This window comes from Protopterus annectens, chromosome 7.part0 (genome assembly GCF_019279795.1).
Source record: "Protopterus annectens isolate FY-2018-M chromosome 7.part0, PAN1.0, whole genome shotgun sequence".
Taxonomy (NCBI): Eukaryota; Metazoa; Chordata; order Ceratodontiformes; family Protopteridae; genus Protopterus; species Protopterus annectens.
Genome location: NC_056739.1, coordinates 640164052 through 640176778, shown reverse-complemented (window position 1 = coordinate 640176778; position 12727 = coordinate 640164052).

Genomic DNA, 12727 nt, shown 5'->3' with positions numbered 1-12727 from the left:
CATGCTGGAGGAATAGATTCCTATCTGAAAGACTTCCCATACTCTGGAACAAACTACCTATCTATATCAAACAAAGCTCCTCATTAGCCCTCTTTAAAAAAAATCTTGATGATTGGATGGGAGATAGGAAATTCACCCAGGGATCACTTCTGTGGCTCTGCTTGACAGGGGCACAGGAAAATAATTTTCTTGGGTGGCAAAAGCCATGGTACCATTTGTCTAGGCTTATATAGGCCCTAGGGCCAATAGGCTAGTACCTACCTATGAACCTATGAACCTATGAAATGAATGAAAAAGAATACATACAGCTAAGGACTGGGGTTGGTATAGTAGTTAAGGTGTTTGCCTCACATACACAAGGTACAGTGTTTGAGTCTCACCTTGGGTAGGGAAATTGGCTAGACTTGGAATGGCCTATTAAGAAAGCTTACCTAGTAGTTAGCTATGAACTTATAAAACCATGAATTTAAGCAAAAGGGAATAAGAAAATCGTAGAGTGTTTTCTGTGAATGTGAATAGTATTAAGAACATAGTAAGAATAATGGGGATTTTGGAGTGGTATATTTCATGTGATATAGATGTAATTATATTAGAAGACACAAGACTTTTAGCATATGAAGAAAGATTACAAACAGAGAACCATGGAGAGGAAAGGCAATCTGGTATTTGGGAAATGAGAGATGTTCTGGAATAACCTTATTCTATGGAAATACAATAAAAGTATTAGATGTAACTTTAGCAAAAATGGGAAGATTCACCATTGTAGTTTTAAAATGGAAAGAACAGGCATATAGAATTCTAACATTATATGCTTATACCAACTGTAAAGGAAGGGGAAGCTTATTTCATAAGATTTTAGACTGTGTAGTGATACATATCAATATTATAACAGATGAATAATTTAAGAGGCAAGCATAAAAAGAAAGGAAATGATACAGGAAGAATGTTAGATGTTATAAGATGTGGTAAGTTAAAACTTTGAGAATGTATTGAACTGAAATAGATAATTTTCTAGCATCAGAAGGTTTAGCTCTAAGAAAAAGGGATGTAGTTGAAACAGGATTTCCTGATCATTTTGCAGTATGGCTAGGTATAAAGAAAAAAAAATGAATATATAAAAATAGAGAAAAGAATAAAAAGGAAAAATAAGAAACCATGGAATGAAGAAGGAAAGAGATCAGTAATACAGTTATGGAAAGATTATATTACTATGAGAACTTTTTTATAAAAATCGGTCTTAATGGTAGATGATATTTAAGGAAAATATAAAAAAATGTTTTTTTACAGTGTTAATATGATGTGAGAAAAGTAGAGAAAGAAAGAAAAACATAAAAGATCATACAATGATGCATTGGAAGATTTAGAATATAATGCTAGAAAGTACTTTGCCAAAGAAAAGTAATTAAGCAAAGATGTTTTTACAAGGAAAAGAGAAGAAGTACTGAGTTACTTAAGCAGATTAGTAAAGGAAGATGGTAGTGTAATGACAGAAATAAAAAATGTAAAAGGAGAAATAGAAAGAACTCAGGAAATATGTACAAGAAATGTTTAAAGAAAAAAGTAGTGAAGAATATAAGTAAAAAACTTAATAGAAAAGTGAATACAAAGCTGGAAAAGGAGATTCTTTAAATGAGCTAGATAAAGTATTAGGACAAGTAAATATAGATTGAACTGTAGGACTAGATAGAATAGGGTATGAACTGTATAAAAAATGAAAGGAACTGCAAAAAAATATTTTTTAAAGATTTTTATTGCATGGTTAAGTGAAGGTTTTGTGCATAAAGAATGGGTCCCTATTATTTCAGCGAATGCAATGAACTGTGAACGCTGTTTAGTTGAATGTCACTACACAAAATGGCAAAACACCAAAAGCACAGAACAGTGATTTTCTTCCCTAGGGAAAAAAATCACTGGTCTGTTTTTGTGACTTTGCCATTTTCTCCACTGTGGTGCAATCTTGAGCTGGTATATTTAAGTAGCGGGGGTGTGGGGGATGAAGCCCCCCCCCATTTTATTTTGTGTTTTGATTTTTTTTTTTTTTTTTTACAGATCAGCGATTTTTTTTCAGCTGATCCTTGTGTTTGACATTTTGGGTTTTCTGGGATTGTGGGTCGATTATATAGTATTCGCAATTCAGTGCATTTGCTTATGTAATATAGACCCTAAAGAATTATACAGTGGAATACTTAAATTCATAGGGAAGAAGGAAGATAGAAGACAATTAAAAAATTGGAGACCAATAATAATGAGTAATAATGATTATAAGATCTTTATGAAAATAATACAAAAAAGATTTGAAACTAAAACTGAAAACATTATGGAAGGTATATATAGCATAAAGGGAAAGGGTTGTCAAGAATTATTAATGAAAGTTAGAGAAATTCTGAATGATATTATGACTAGAAAAAAAAAAAAGCTAAAATCGTGATAAGAAACCTTAAATAAGGCATTTGTTACAATTGGACATGACATCTTATGGGTAATAATGAAAGAATATAAATAAGAAAATTAAGAAATTATGTATGTTAACATATATTAATAATAAAGTAAAAATACTTGTAAATGGCAGTTAAGCCAAGAGGTACATATGAAGAGTGATGTAAGACTGATGTCCAATGAGTTGTATACTTTTTGTATTAGTTTTGAATGTGATAGTAAGTGAAATAAATTACAAAACTAAGGAGGCAGGGTATATAACACCTGAAGGGTTAAGAATTCCAGTTATGTTAACATATGCAGATGACATTATAATAACTGCAACAAATAAAATTTGGATAAAAGAAGTAATAATTTGTACAAATGAATGTTTAAAATATTTAAAGAGAAAAGTGAAGGTCTGCATGATGTAGTAAAGACAGGAGGTATATATTTTGCAATGAATTAAATTGCTGTGTTAGGTATAACATTTGTGAATAAAGATGTAAGTAGCATTCAGTGGGAAAACACTAAAAGAAATAAAACAAACCTGTCTTTTCTGGAGAACATAAAAACTACCATTTAGAAAAAAAGAGGCTTGTTTATAAATTCTGCAGTGATGGGAAAATAGCATACTTAGTAAGTGTATTTATGTTGCCAACGTATTTGAAAAGGAATTATTGTGGATATATATTTTTTTCATTTACATGGGATTTTATATTAAACCCAGTTAAAAGAGAAGTTTTGCATGTGAATAAAGAGGAAAGAGGTTTAGGGTTAATTAACCCAGTGGTATATCCTGCTTCATAAATTTGTACAAAGTGCTAAAGTGAATAAATAATAAAGATGAGAGAGATTCATAGTAAAAGTGTATAAAGTTTGGTGTAAAGTAAAAAAAACAGTAAAATAGAAAAAGAGTGTATAAATGAAGAAATAAAATGTTACCAAGAAAAAATATTTTGTGGAAAATAAAAATTGATAATATAGAAAAATATAGAAAAGTATGGTATAAGAATGGAATTATAAAGCATTACTCTGTAAAACCATAGGAAATCTAATAGATGAAAAAGTTAAAGCTCTAAAAATAAGAAGCAAGTGGTGTAATCAGAAAGTATAATGTTAAGATTTTTTTTGTGGAGTCTGGTAATAGATACATTTTTAGTAAAAGGAAATATGCCATACAAAAAGAAAAGCAATGGTATATGTTTAGATTGTCAAAAAGAAGAAACTATGGCATGTGTGTTTTTGAAATGTAAAAGGGTAAAAATAGTTATGGGGAAACTATGTAAAGAACACTTTCTCGTAGATATATAAGAATGGATAAAATAATGAATAAAATTATACACAGATGCACATAGGTCACTGTAAATATACATCTCCATTTATTTTATAAAATAAATAAGTGTTTTCATCTTGGCTATCATAAAAGACTTCATCAGATCTAAGAGGTTTTTTTTGTATATAAATAAAGGATTTTTGATAGGTGCCATGAAATCTCTTACATCTACCTGAACTACCACCAACACCAACTTAGTTTAATATCTCATCTGAAGGATAACATACTCAGGAGTGAAGTACACCCACTTACTGTACTGCAGTGTTAACACTCAGTCTAGTTGGTATGGGAATACAGCCCACCACCTTCTACACCAAAGGCAAGTATATAACCTGTTGCACCTGTTCGCATCCGTTTTACAGGAGATGCTTAGCCCAAGTTAACCTAAATTTAGGTTAACTATGCAAAAAAGGATTCTGGTTAGTTATTCAAAAAGAAGTCAAGAACATACAACAGAATCTTATTATGAGGATGTGTGTGTGTGTATGTGTGTGTGTGTGTGTGTGTGTGTGTGTGTGTGTGTGTGTGTGTGTGTGTGTGTATATATATATATATATATATATATATATATATATATATATATATATATATATTCATCAAACTAGTCCTACAAAGTGTTAACTTCTGTGCAGTGTGTTATGTTTAACTATATCTGGGGTTATGGGGGTATCGTCTGGTTTTTGACCATGGCCAGGAAAGTAGAGAGAATAGGCTCCCCAGGTGGAATGCTCTGTGGCATTGCTGTACAGCCTTAATCCCCTTTTCATCACCCCTTAGGCCATTCTATAAAGGTTCACAAATGAGAAAGTGAGTGGTCTACAATGCTGCACACTTGTTGGTTGTTCATGCTTTGCTGAGGGGACATTAGGGATGTGCCACTCAGATTGGGGCTAGATAAGCCAACCTGTGTGGGATGCCAGTTTTACTGCCTAGTGAGGGCATCATTTGGCATACTGAGAACTCCGAGGTTATTCATGAATGAATTTTCTTAAACTGATGCTCATAATTTCAGTAAGTTTATTGCTGACAGTGATATTATTGTATCTGTAGTGCTTATAACAGAAGCAGGGTTGGGGACAAGTAGAATTCACACCATGAATATATTTGCCCCTGAGGCCATAGATTGGTCCCTGTAGCTGACATCCCAGCCTAGGGATACCCTTTCATATTTATTCAGGAACTGTGAATGTGTAGGGGAGTCATCAGAAACTGCTAAGCAGTCAGGATGGGAGCTCATTGATTTGGTGAAACTATTATTGTGTTTATTTTGTGCTAGATCTGCACATATTTTTGGCTGTTTTCTTTGTGATCTATAGCTAAGGATGTTTGGCTTTGCACTCAAATGGAAGTGGAGAGGAACCAAGTCATTTCTGTGCTTGTGATTGGTAAATGGACATGAGAGTGTACTGCTCTGCTATTGGCCAGTGGGCTGTTTGGATTTTTTTTTTTTAAATTTCTCTGCTTCTATAGTTAGCCACATTTGTACAACATCGCTTTTCATGCAGAGGAAATTAACCATGTAGTTACACAATGTTATTGGAGGCAAAGCTCTCACATACAACCACTACAAATAGTAAACAGGTTGTCAGTAACATTAAACACATATCTGTAGTGTGCTGTTAGTAGCATATAACAACACACTATATCTATAACTTACACTTCAGACAAAATGTACAGACATCCATATGCTAAGGGTCTTAAAAGTAACCTACTTGAACCACAAAAGTCTCCTAAATGTAACCTAAAAAAACAAGTACTCTTAGCAACCTCATAAGCACTCAGCTGATGCAGCATCCACCATTAACTCACAATGTCTCAACTCACAAGCCTGTCAGGCAAACCTTCAAACAAGCCAATACCCTTGTCATAGATGAATCCATAGTAAGACACACTGATGCACCACCCACCAAGCTGAGCAATGAGAAGGTCACTGTTTTTTACCTAATGGGGCCAGGATTTGAGACACCATACATAATCATATTCATAGTTCATGTGGGAGTATATGACTGTATATGTATCTCCATGGATTATATGAAGACAGATATGATGGAACTCTTGGACTATGTGTCCAAGTCATGTATTAACCGAGCCTTGAGCTGCATTTTATCTTCTCCAAGAATGATGCCACAACAGAAACAAAATATTATTGACTTCAACAATTGGCTAAGTTTCTGCTGTCATTCAAAGAAGGTCCAATGCCTGGGAGGAGATTGTAGACAATCTTAACTGTTATGCCAGGGATGGCCTACACCTATTCCTTAAAGTCTGTCTCATATTGGCAATCTCTGCATTGCCTTTTTCGGGCAGAATTCATATAACATAAAGGTATTGCTGCTCAGTGCTCAGAGCCTTAATAAATGACGTCACTTACTATAGGCACTCCTTACCCTAAAATGCAACAATATATGCATCATCCCAGATACCTGGTGCAAGATCATTAACAGCACCCATCAGTGCAGGGTTTCAATGATTACTACATGTTCAAACCCACGGCACTAAATGAAGGCACTAAAGGCAGCATAGTTTCTGTATTTGAGAAACAAAATTTAATTGCCACACTCATTTGAGAGGATAGTAACCTAGAACTACTCCATGTTCAACTTACTATACAAAACCCCTTATCATATCACACCTGGGCCCCTCTTTATGTCTCCTTTGGCCCAAACATCCTTCCTACCTGACATAGCATGGGGGTCCATGTGCTGGATAGCAAAACACTATCCTTCTAGGGAACTTCAACACTCCTCCTTCAACTGGGAGACTTATACACCCCCTATCATGTACAGCAAGAGATTTAAGCATTTCCTAAATATACTCACTGGATCAGTTAGTCTATATCCCTACTAGGGGTTACAAAATTCTGGACATGGTTCAAACCAGTATGGAACAGCTGTGGTTATGGTCCTCTGTACTCAATTTGGACCATAAATCAGTCATATTCACCATCTGACTGTCACAGACTGAAGCTAGAAACATCCTTCAGGAACTCAGGATCAGAGATTACACTAAAGCTGATCTCTTAAAACTTTACCAGCAAATTATATGCATATGTAAATAGCTTTATAGATGCATCTCTACCCCTATAAAGTAAAGACAATGCTAAATTTAAAATAAACCTCTTTGGTGGAACCAAAATATAAACAGACTCTACAATAAATGGAAAAAGTTCATTGCACATAATAAATGTAACTCTAGTTATTGAAATAGTCTTGCTAAACCTAACAAGGAACTCTAGTCCCTGATCGAATCAACTAAAGCTAGATGTTGTTGCTGTTGTTGTTGTATCTTTCGGCTTTTCCCAGTTAGGGGTCGCCACAGCGGAACTACGGTCTGCTAATGATTGGCAGTATTTTTTTACGTACCGAGTTGCCAGCCCTGATGTACAACCTTCAATGAAGGTATGCCCATTCATGCATGTCTCCACACAGAAGACGCTTTAGCTGAGAATCGAACAGGGCAACGTCTTACTGTGAGGCAACAACGCTACCGCAGCACCACCACCGCAGTATCAACTAAAGCTAGATACAAGGTAAAAATAACCACCCAGGTTAAAGACAACCACTAGGCTTTCTTTATGTTAGAAACCTCAGAATCAGTGCCCAGCACTACACAGAACTAATAGTAAATAATATCACATACTCAGACCCAGTGGATACAGCCAATCTATTAGCAGATAAATTTAACTCAAATGTTACCTCCCTTTCAACACATTACCAGATCACATACTAACATCCACATCACCCCTTCAAATCTCCCAAGAACAAGTCCTCAGAATACTGTCCAAGGCCAAGAACACTGTTCCTATGAAGCTGTATAACATACTAGAATACCTTATAGGTTCATAGGTTCATAGGTTTATACTAGGCTATCTGCCCTAAGGCATTTATAAGCCTAGCCCAAAGTTATGTGGCTTACGCCACCCCTTATGTTAGAAATAATGTGCCCATTAGTTTGTTGTGCCTCTGTCCAGCAGTGACACAGAGATGATTCCCGGGGTAAACCTACGATCTCCCATCCACCGGTCATGATTTCTCTTGAACAGAGCCAGCGAGGTGCTCTGCCTCACATGGACCGGGATTTTATTCCACAGCATGGGGAGTCTCTGGGTGATAAATCTATCCCTCCAGCACATCCTATTTATATCCGTGCTAAGGTTTAAGTCACTTGCTCTAGTGGTTCTGGTGGATTTGGATTTTTTGAGGTGGAGCATGTCCATTAATTCCGGGTTGGTCATGGCCTTGTATGTCAGGCACAGGTCACCTCTGAGCAGACGGTATGCAACTGAATAGAGTTGGAGTTTCTTCAGTCTGGCAGTATATGACAGGTTTTGGAGTCCTTTTATCCTTTTGGTGAGGAACTTTTGGGGTCTCTCCAATTGCTGCAGGTGTTGGGTGAGATACATCCCGAATGGGGCATTGTACTCGATCATTGGTCTGATAAGTGAAGAGTACAGGGGAACAATGACCTCACTTGATCTGGATGTGAATCCCTTCATGATCAGATGGGTAATGTAGAAGATCTTTCGAACCACTTTAGCAACGTGAGTGTCAAATAAGAGGCCACTGTCAACCTGGGTACCCAGGTCCCTGATAACCTCTTCTGTGCTTAGTGGGTTGCCACCTATATGGTAGCTTGGGGTTACCTTGTTTTTCCCAAAGGGTATGACTATACACTTTTTTGCGTTTAACTTCAGGCCATGGCTCTGGCACCAGCTATCAGTTTCCGTGAGACCCCTCTGAAGGATGTCTGTGTCCGATGTACTATCCACTATGGCACCCAGTTTGCAGTCATCCGCAAACTTTGTCAGCCATAGTCCTCCTATGTTTGCCTGTACTTCTGAGAAGTAGATGCCGAACAATAGGGGGCCAAGGACTGAGCCCTGTGGGACACCACTTGTAACCGGCTTGGAGTCTGACATGGCTCCAGCAACTCTAACCCTGTGGGTTCTGTCCTTTAGCCAGTTTGCAACCCATCTTGTGACATATGGGTTTACATTTAAGCTGGTAAGTTTCTCTATGATACCCGACTGGGGTATTGTGTCGAAAGCTTTTGCAAGGTCAAGGTAGGCTGTATGGACTGCCTTTCCCTCATCAATGGCCTTGGTAACTGTTTCGAAGAAGTCGACCAAGTTCAAAAGGCAAGATCTGCCCTTGACAAAGCCAAACTGGGTTGGGTCCAAGGTCTGCAAGTCCCCTATGTCCTTGTTTATGAGTTCCATTATGATCCTCTCCATAGCTTTGCAGACCAGGCTTGTTAAGCTTATGGGGCGATAATTACCAGGGTCCATAGAGGCACCGCCTTTGTGGAGTGGGACCACAGTTGCCGTATGCCACTCCTTGGGCACATATCCTGTGGTAAGGCTAAGATTAAACAGCTGCCTTATGTGCGGGTTTAGTTCTTCAATGAGTTCATGTAGCACACAGCCGGGGACACCATCCGGTCCCATTGATGCTGTGTTTTTAGCTTTAGAGAGAGCAGCTTTCACCTGCGCATTTGAGATGTCTGGGAGGCTACACTCTGTTGGGATAGTTATCTCTCCTTTTGGGGGAAAGAGGGGGGTGAAGTTTGCACTGAACCTGTCTGCCAGTATGTTGGCAATGTCTGTGGGTTCAGTGATTTTTGTATCATTTTGGACTAATTCTGAGCATATCTGGGAGTTTCCACCCAGGTTTCTGACATAGCTGAAGAAGGCCTTATGATTGTCTTTTGAATCTATGGCAATTTTTTTCTCAAAGTTGGCCTTGGATGATTTTATGAGGGATCGTAGTTTCTTGCTAGTACTGATCAAAGATGCCTTCCCTTTTTGGGATTTTGCTCTATCATGTAATAGCTTTCTCCTCTTATTGTAAAGTTTGTTTATGGCTGGGGTCCACCAGACTGGACGTTTGCCCTTGGTGGAAACTGGCCAGCTTGAAAAATGACTTGACAAACTCCCTACAGAGGCCTCCAAACAGTGCTGGACAAATGGAGGATGGCAACAGTCACACCCTGCACAAAGATGGGGATTCTGATCAGACTTATCTGGAAGAATCATTAATGAATTATTAAATAATGACAAATACTATCTACAAGCTCTTGAACTTCTTCTTCTCAAAGGCAGGTCCTGCTTACTTTAGCTGCTCAAGTTCTTTTGGAAATTGGTGAGCAGCACATTTATCTGGCCCTCACAAAGGCATTTAACACCATTCCAGCTAAATGTAAATCCCTGTGTAACTCAATGGATAGCAAACCAGCTCACTAATAGAATCCAAGAAATTAGGATAGGATGTTCTACTACCTCCAAAAATCTGTCAATAGTCGTATTCCTCAAGTTTCAGTCTCCGGGTATTCTTGGAGGACAAAGCTAATATTAAGGGTTTATGGCTGACCAAATTTGTAGAAGTCACCAAAAATCTTTCCTAAACAAATAGCTGGTGTCAAAGCTATGCCCTCTGTAACTGTCTCATCAATAACATCACCCACCCGCCCCAAAAACTGATCGTGTAATTAGGGACTTGGGAATCTGCATAGGCAATGGACTGTTCTTTGATCACTAGGTGTCCACTATTGTAAGAAAGTCCTTCTTCATTGTGCAGCTTATTAGGAAGGGTATGGCATCCAGGTTAAAGAATGTGATCATTCCATTGTATTTAGGCCAGTCATTGAATATAATGACTCCTTCACTATGTACTAGTCCAGACACTTGACACAACTTGAATGACCACAGTGCTTTCTCATCTAGAAAATCAAGGACCTAAATCATAAAATCTACAATCACAAACTTAAAGCCCTGTTCCTCTTCTGTGTGTCTTACAGGCTACCTCTGTCTCACTTATACAGTTTCAATTGACCGCATTCTTTCAGACTTACTGTATATCCACAAGTGCAGTAGTGGTATAAACACCAAATCAAATGAGCTTAATCTTTTCTGCAAATTTTTTTTTTTAATTTCTCCAAGTCTTTTGGGTTTCTAATACCATGACGGGAATGGACCCCATTCCTAAGTCAAAGTACGATTAAAAAGCAAATGTTTAGGACACGTTAAAGGCAGAAATGCTGTCAATATTACAAGAGACCATACGGTCACGCATATAAATGTAAGTACACCACAGTCTCTCAGTATGATACAAACAAATGCAGCAATTCACTGTTGGCTGCTTGAATACGACAGTTCACTAAAGTTTTTGTTGCTGATTCCTCTCCACGGAACAATAGCTTGTTAACAAAACCCAACACAAGGGACCAAGCGTTCTGCAGAGTTAAATATTTTTATTAAATCCACACGGCAAGCGCTTTCAACTTTTTGGTCTTCTTCAGGCCGATAAATACACAATAATTTGATTGCATTTATATAGAACAGCATCATTAAATTCACTGATGTCACATCCTGCTTAGTTTTCATATATAAAAAAGCTAATTACTACCTACAGAAAGCTATTACCATTCGTGTTTCATCAAGAACGCCATACTCAAATACAAATACATTAGGTCCACACAGATATATTTAATACTTATCTGTATGAGACCCCAGACATTTATATCATATCAATTTTTATAAATTTCTAAAAAATATGCATGTATATATAAAAAATTATAACATAAAATTATATATAATCCTACAAATTTCAATATAAAATATTCCTTATTATAAGTACAAGTTTCTAAATGTACATTTATAAATCTAAGATCATGTATATATTTTCATATAGCAATGTAAAACATGTATATAGATGCATAAAATGATGAATCCTTGCATGACCAAATAATAGATGGCTTTATGATATCCTATATATTCAATATCTACAAGCCATGCATATTTACATACATTTGTGTAAAAATAAACAGTTTCCATAGGTCATGGAAGTCTTAAGAATAAAATTCATATGCATTTAAAAAACATTATAATAAAAACCTCAGTTTGCATGACTTAATATACTGCAAGTTAAAAGCCTAGCCACAGTATCACAAAGGATATCTTAACTAGTATATATATATATATATATATATATATATATATATATATATATATATATATATATAAAATAAAAATAAAAATAAATAGACATTTCACCTGGATTTTCTTATAATATTGCTAGCACAAGTCCTACACGATATGAGCAATTATTGTATTAATCATTAATATTTACATATAAAAAAAATTTTTACATATAAAAAATCTTTTATTTAATATAAGTTATAGCCAACATTAAAGCTTCCTAGCCTTTAACGCTGGCTTAATAGATACCCTATCATTTAGGCCTGGATCACGATCAGCTCTGAGCCTAATGATCCATTTGGCCTCCTTCTGCTCGGTTAAATTGAACATATCACCTTGTCTAATAGTAGGTTGATTAACCTGAATTACCTGAAACCTAAAGGTGTGTTCTTTAGATGTACCATTCACATGTTTTGACAATGCATTACATAAGGATGCCACTTTTATCTTATACAGATGTTCCCTAATCCTATCTTTAAGTTTGCGGTCCGTCTTCCCTATGTAAAATGCAGTACAGCATGTGCAGGTTGCTAAATATACCACATGTTCAGTCTCGCATGTAGCTGCTGTTTTAAATGTGAACTCTTGTCCAGTGATAGGGTGTATAAAGGTGTTAGACTCTTCTTTCCCCATTGCCAACAAATGGAGGGGTGGGGGAACGGGGAGGGAGCGGTCTATGAGCAGAGGGCGACAGAAAAAGAGGCCAGCAGATTTTATACAAACAGGACCTACCTTAAAAAAGATTTGGCAAAGGAACAAGAATCCCTGATATGGAACATTTCTGAAAGGGAATTATGTCTGGGTGAATGTTATGTATTGGAAAAGGGTTTTACATTCATCCCTTCTACTAAGTGTGACATAACAGAAAATGTTTTGGATCTTAAAACCTTTGTTCGAAATTTACAAATAAAGGTTGATTTTTGTAGTGAGATAGCTGAACAACATCAGTTTAGAAAACCTAGTACATATGTTCCTAGTAACCATCCGCTAATTGAAGCTTT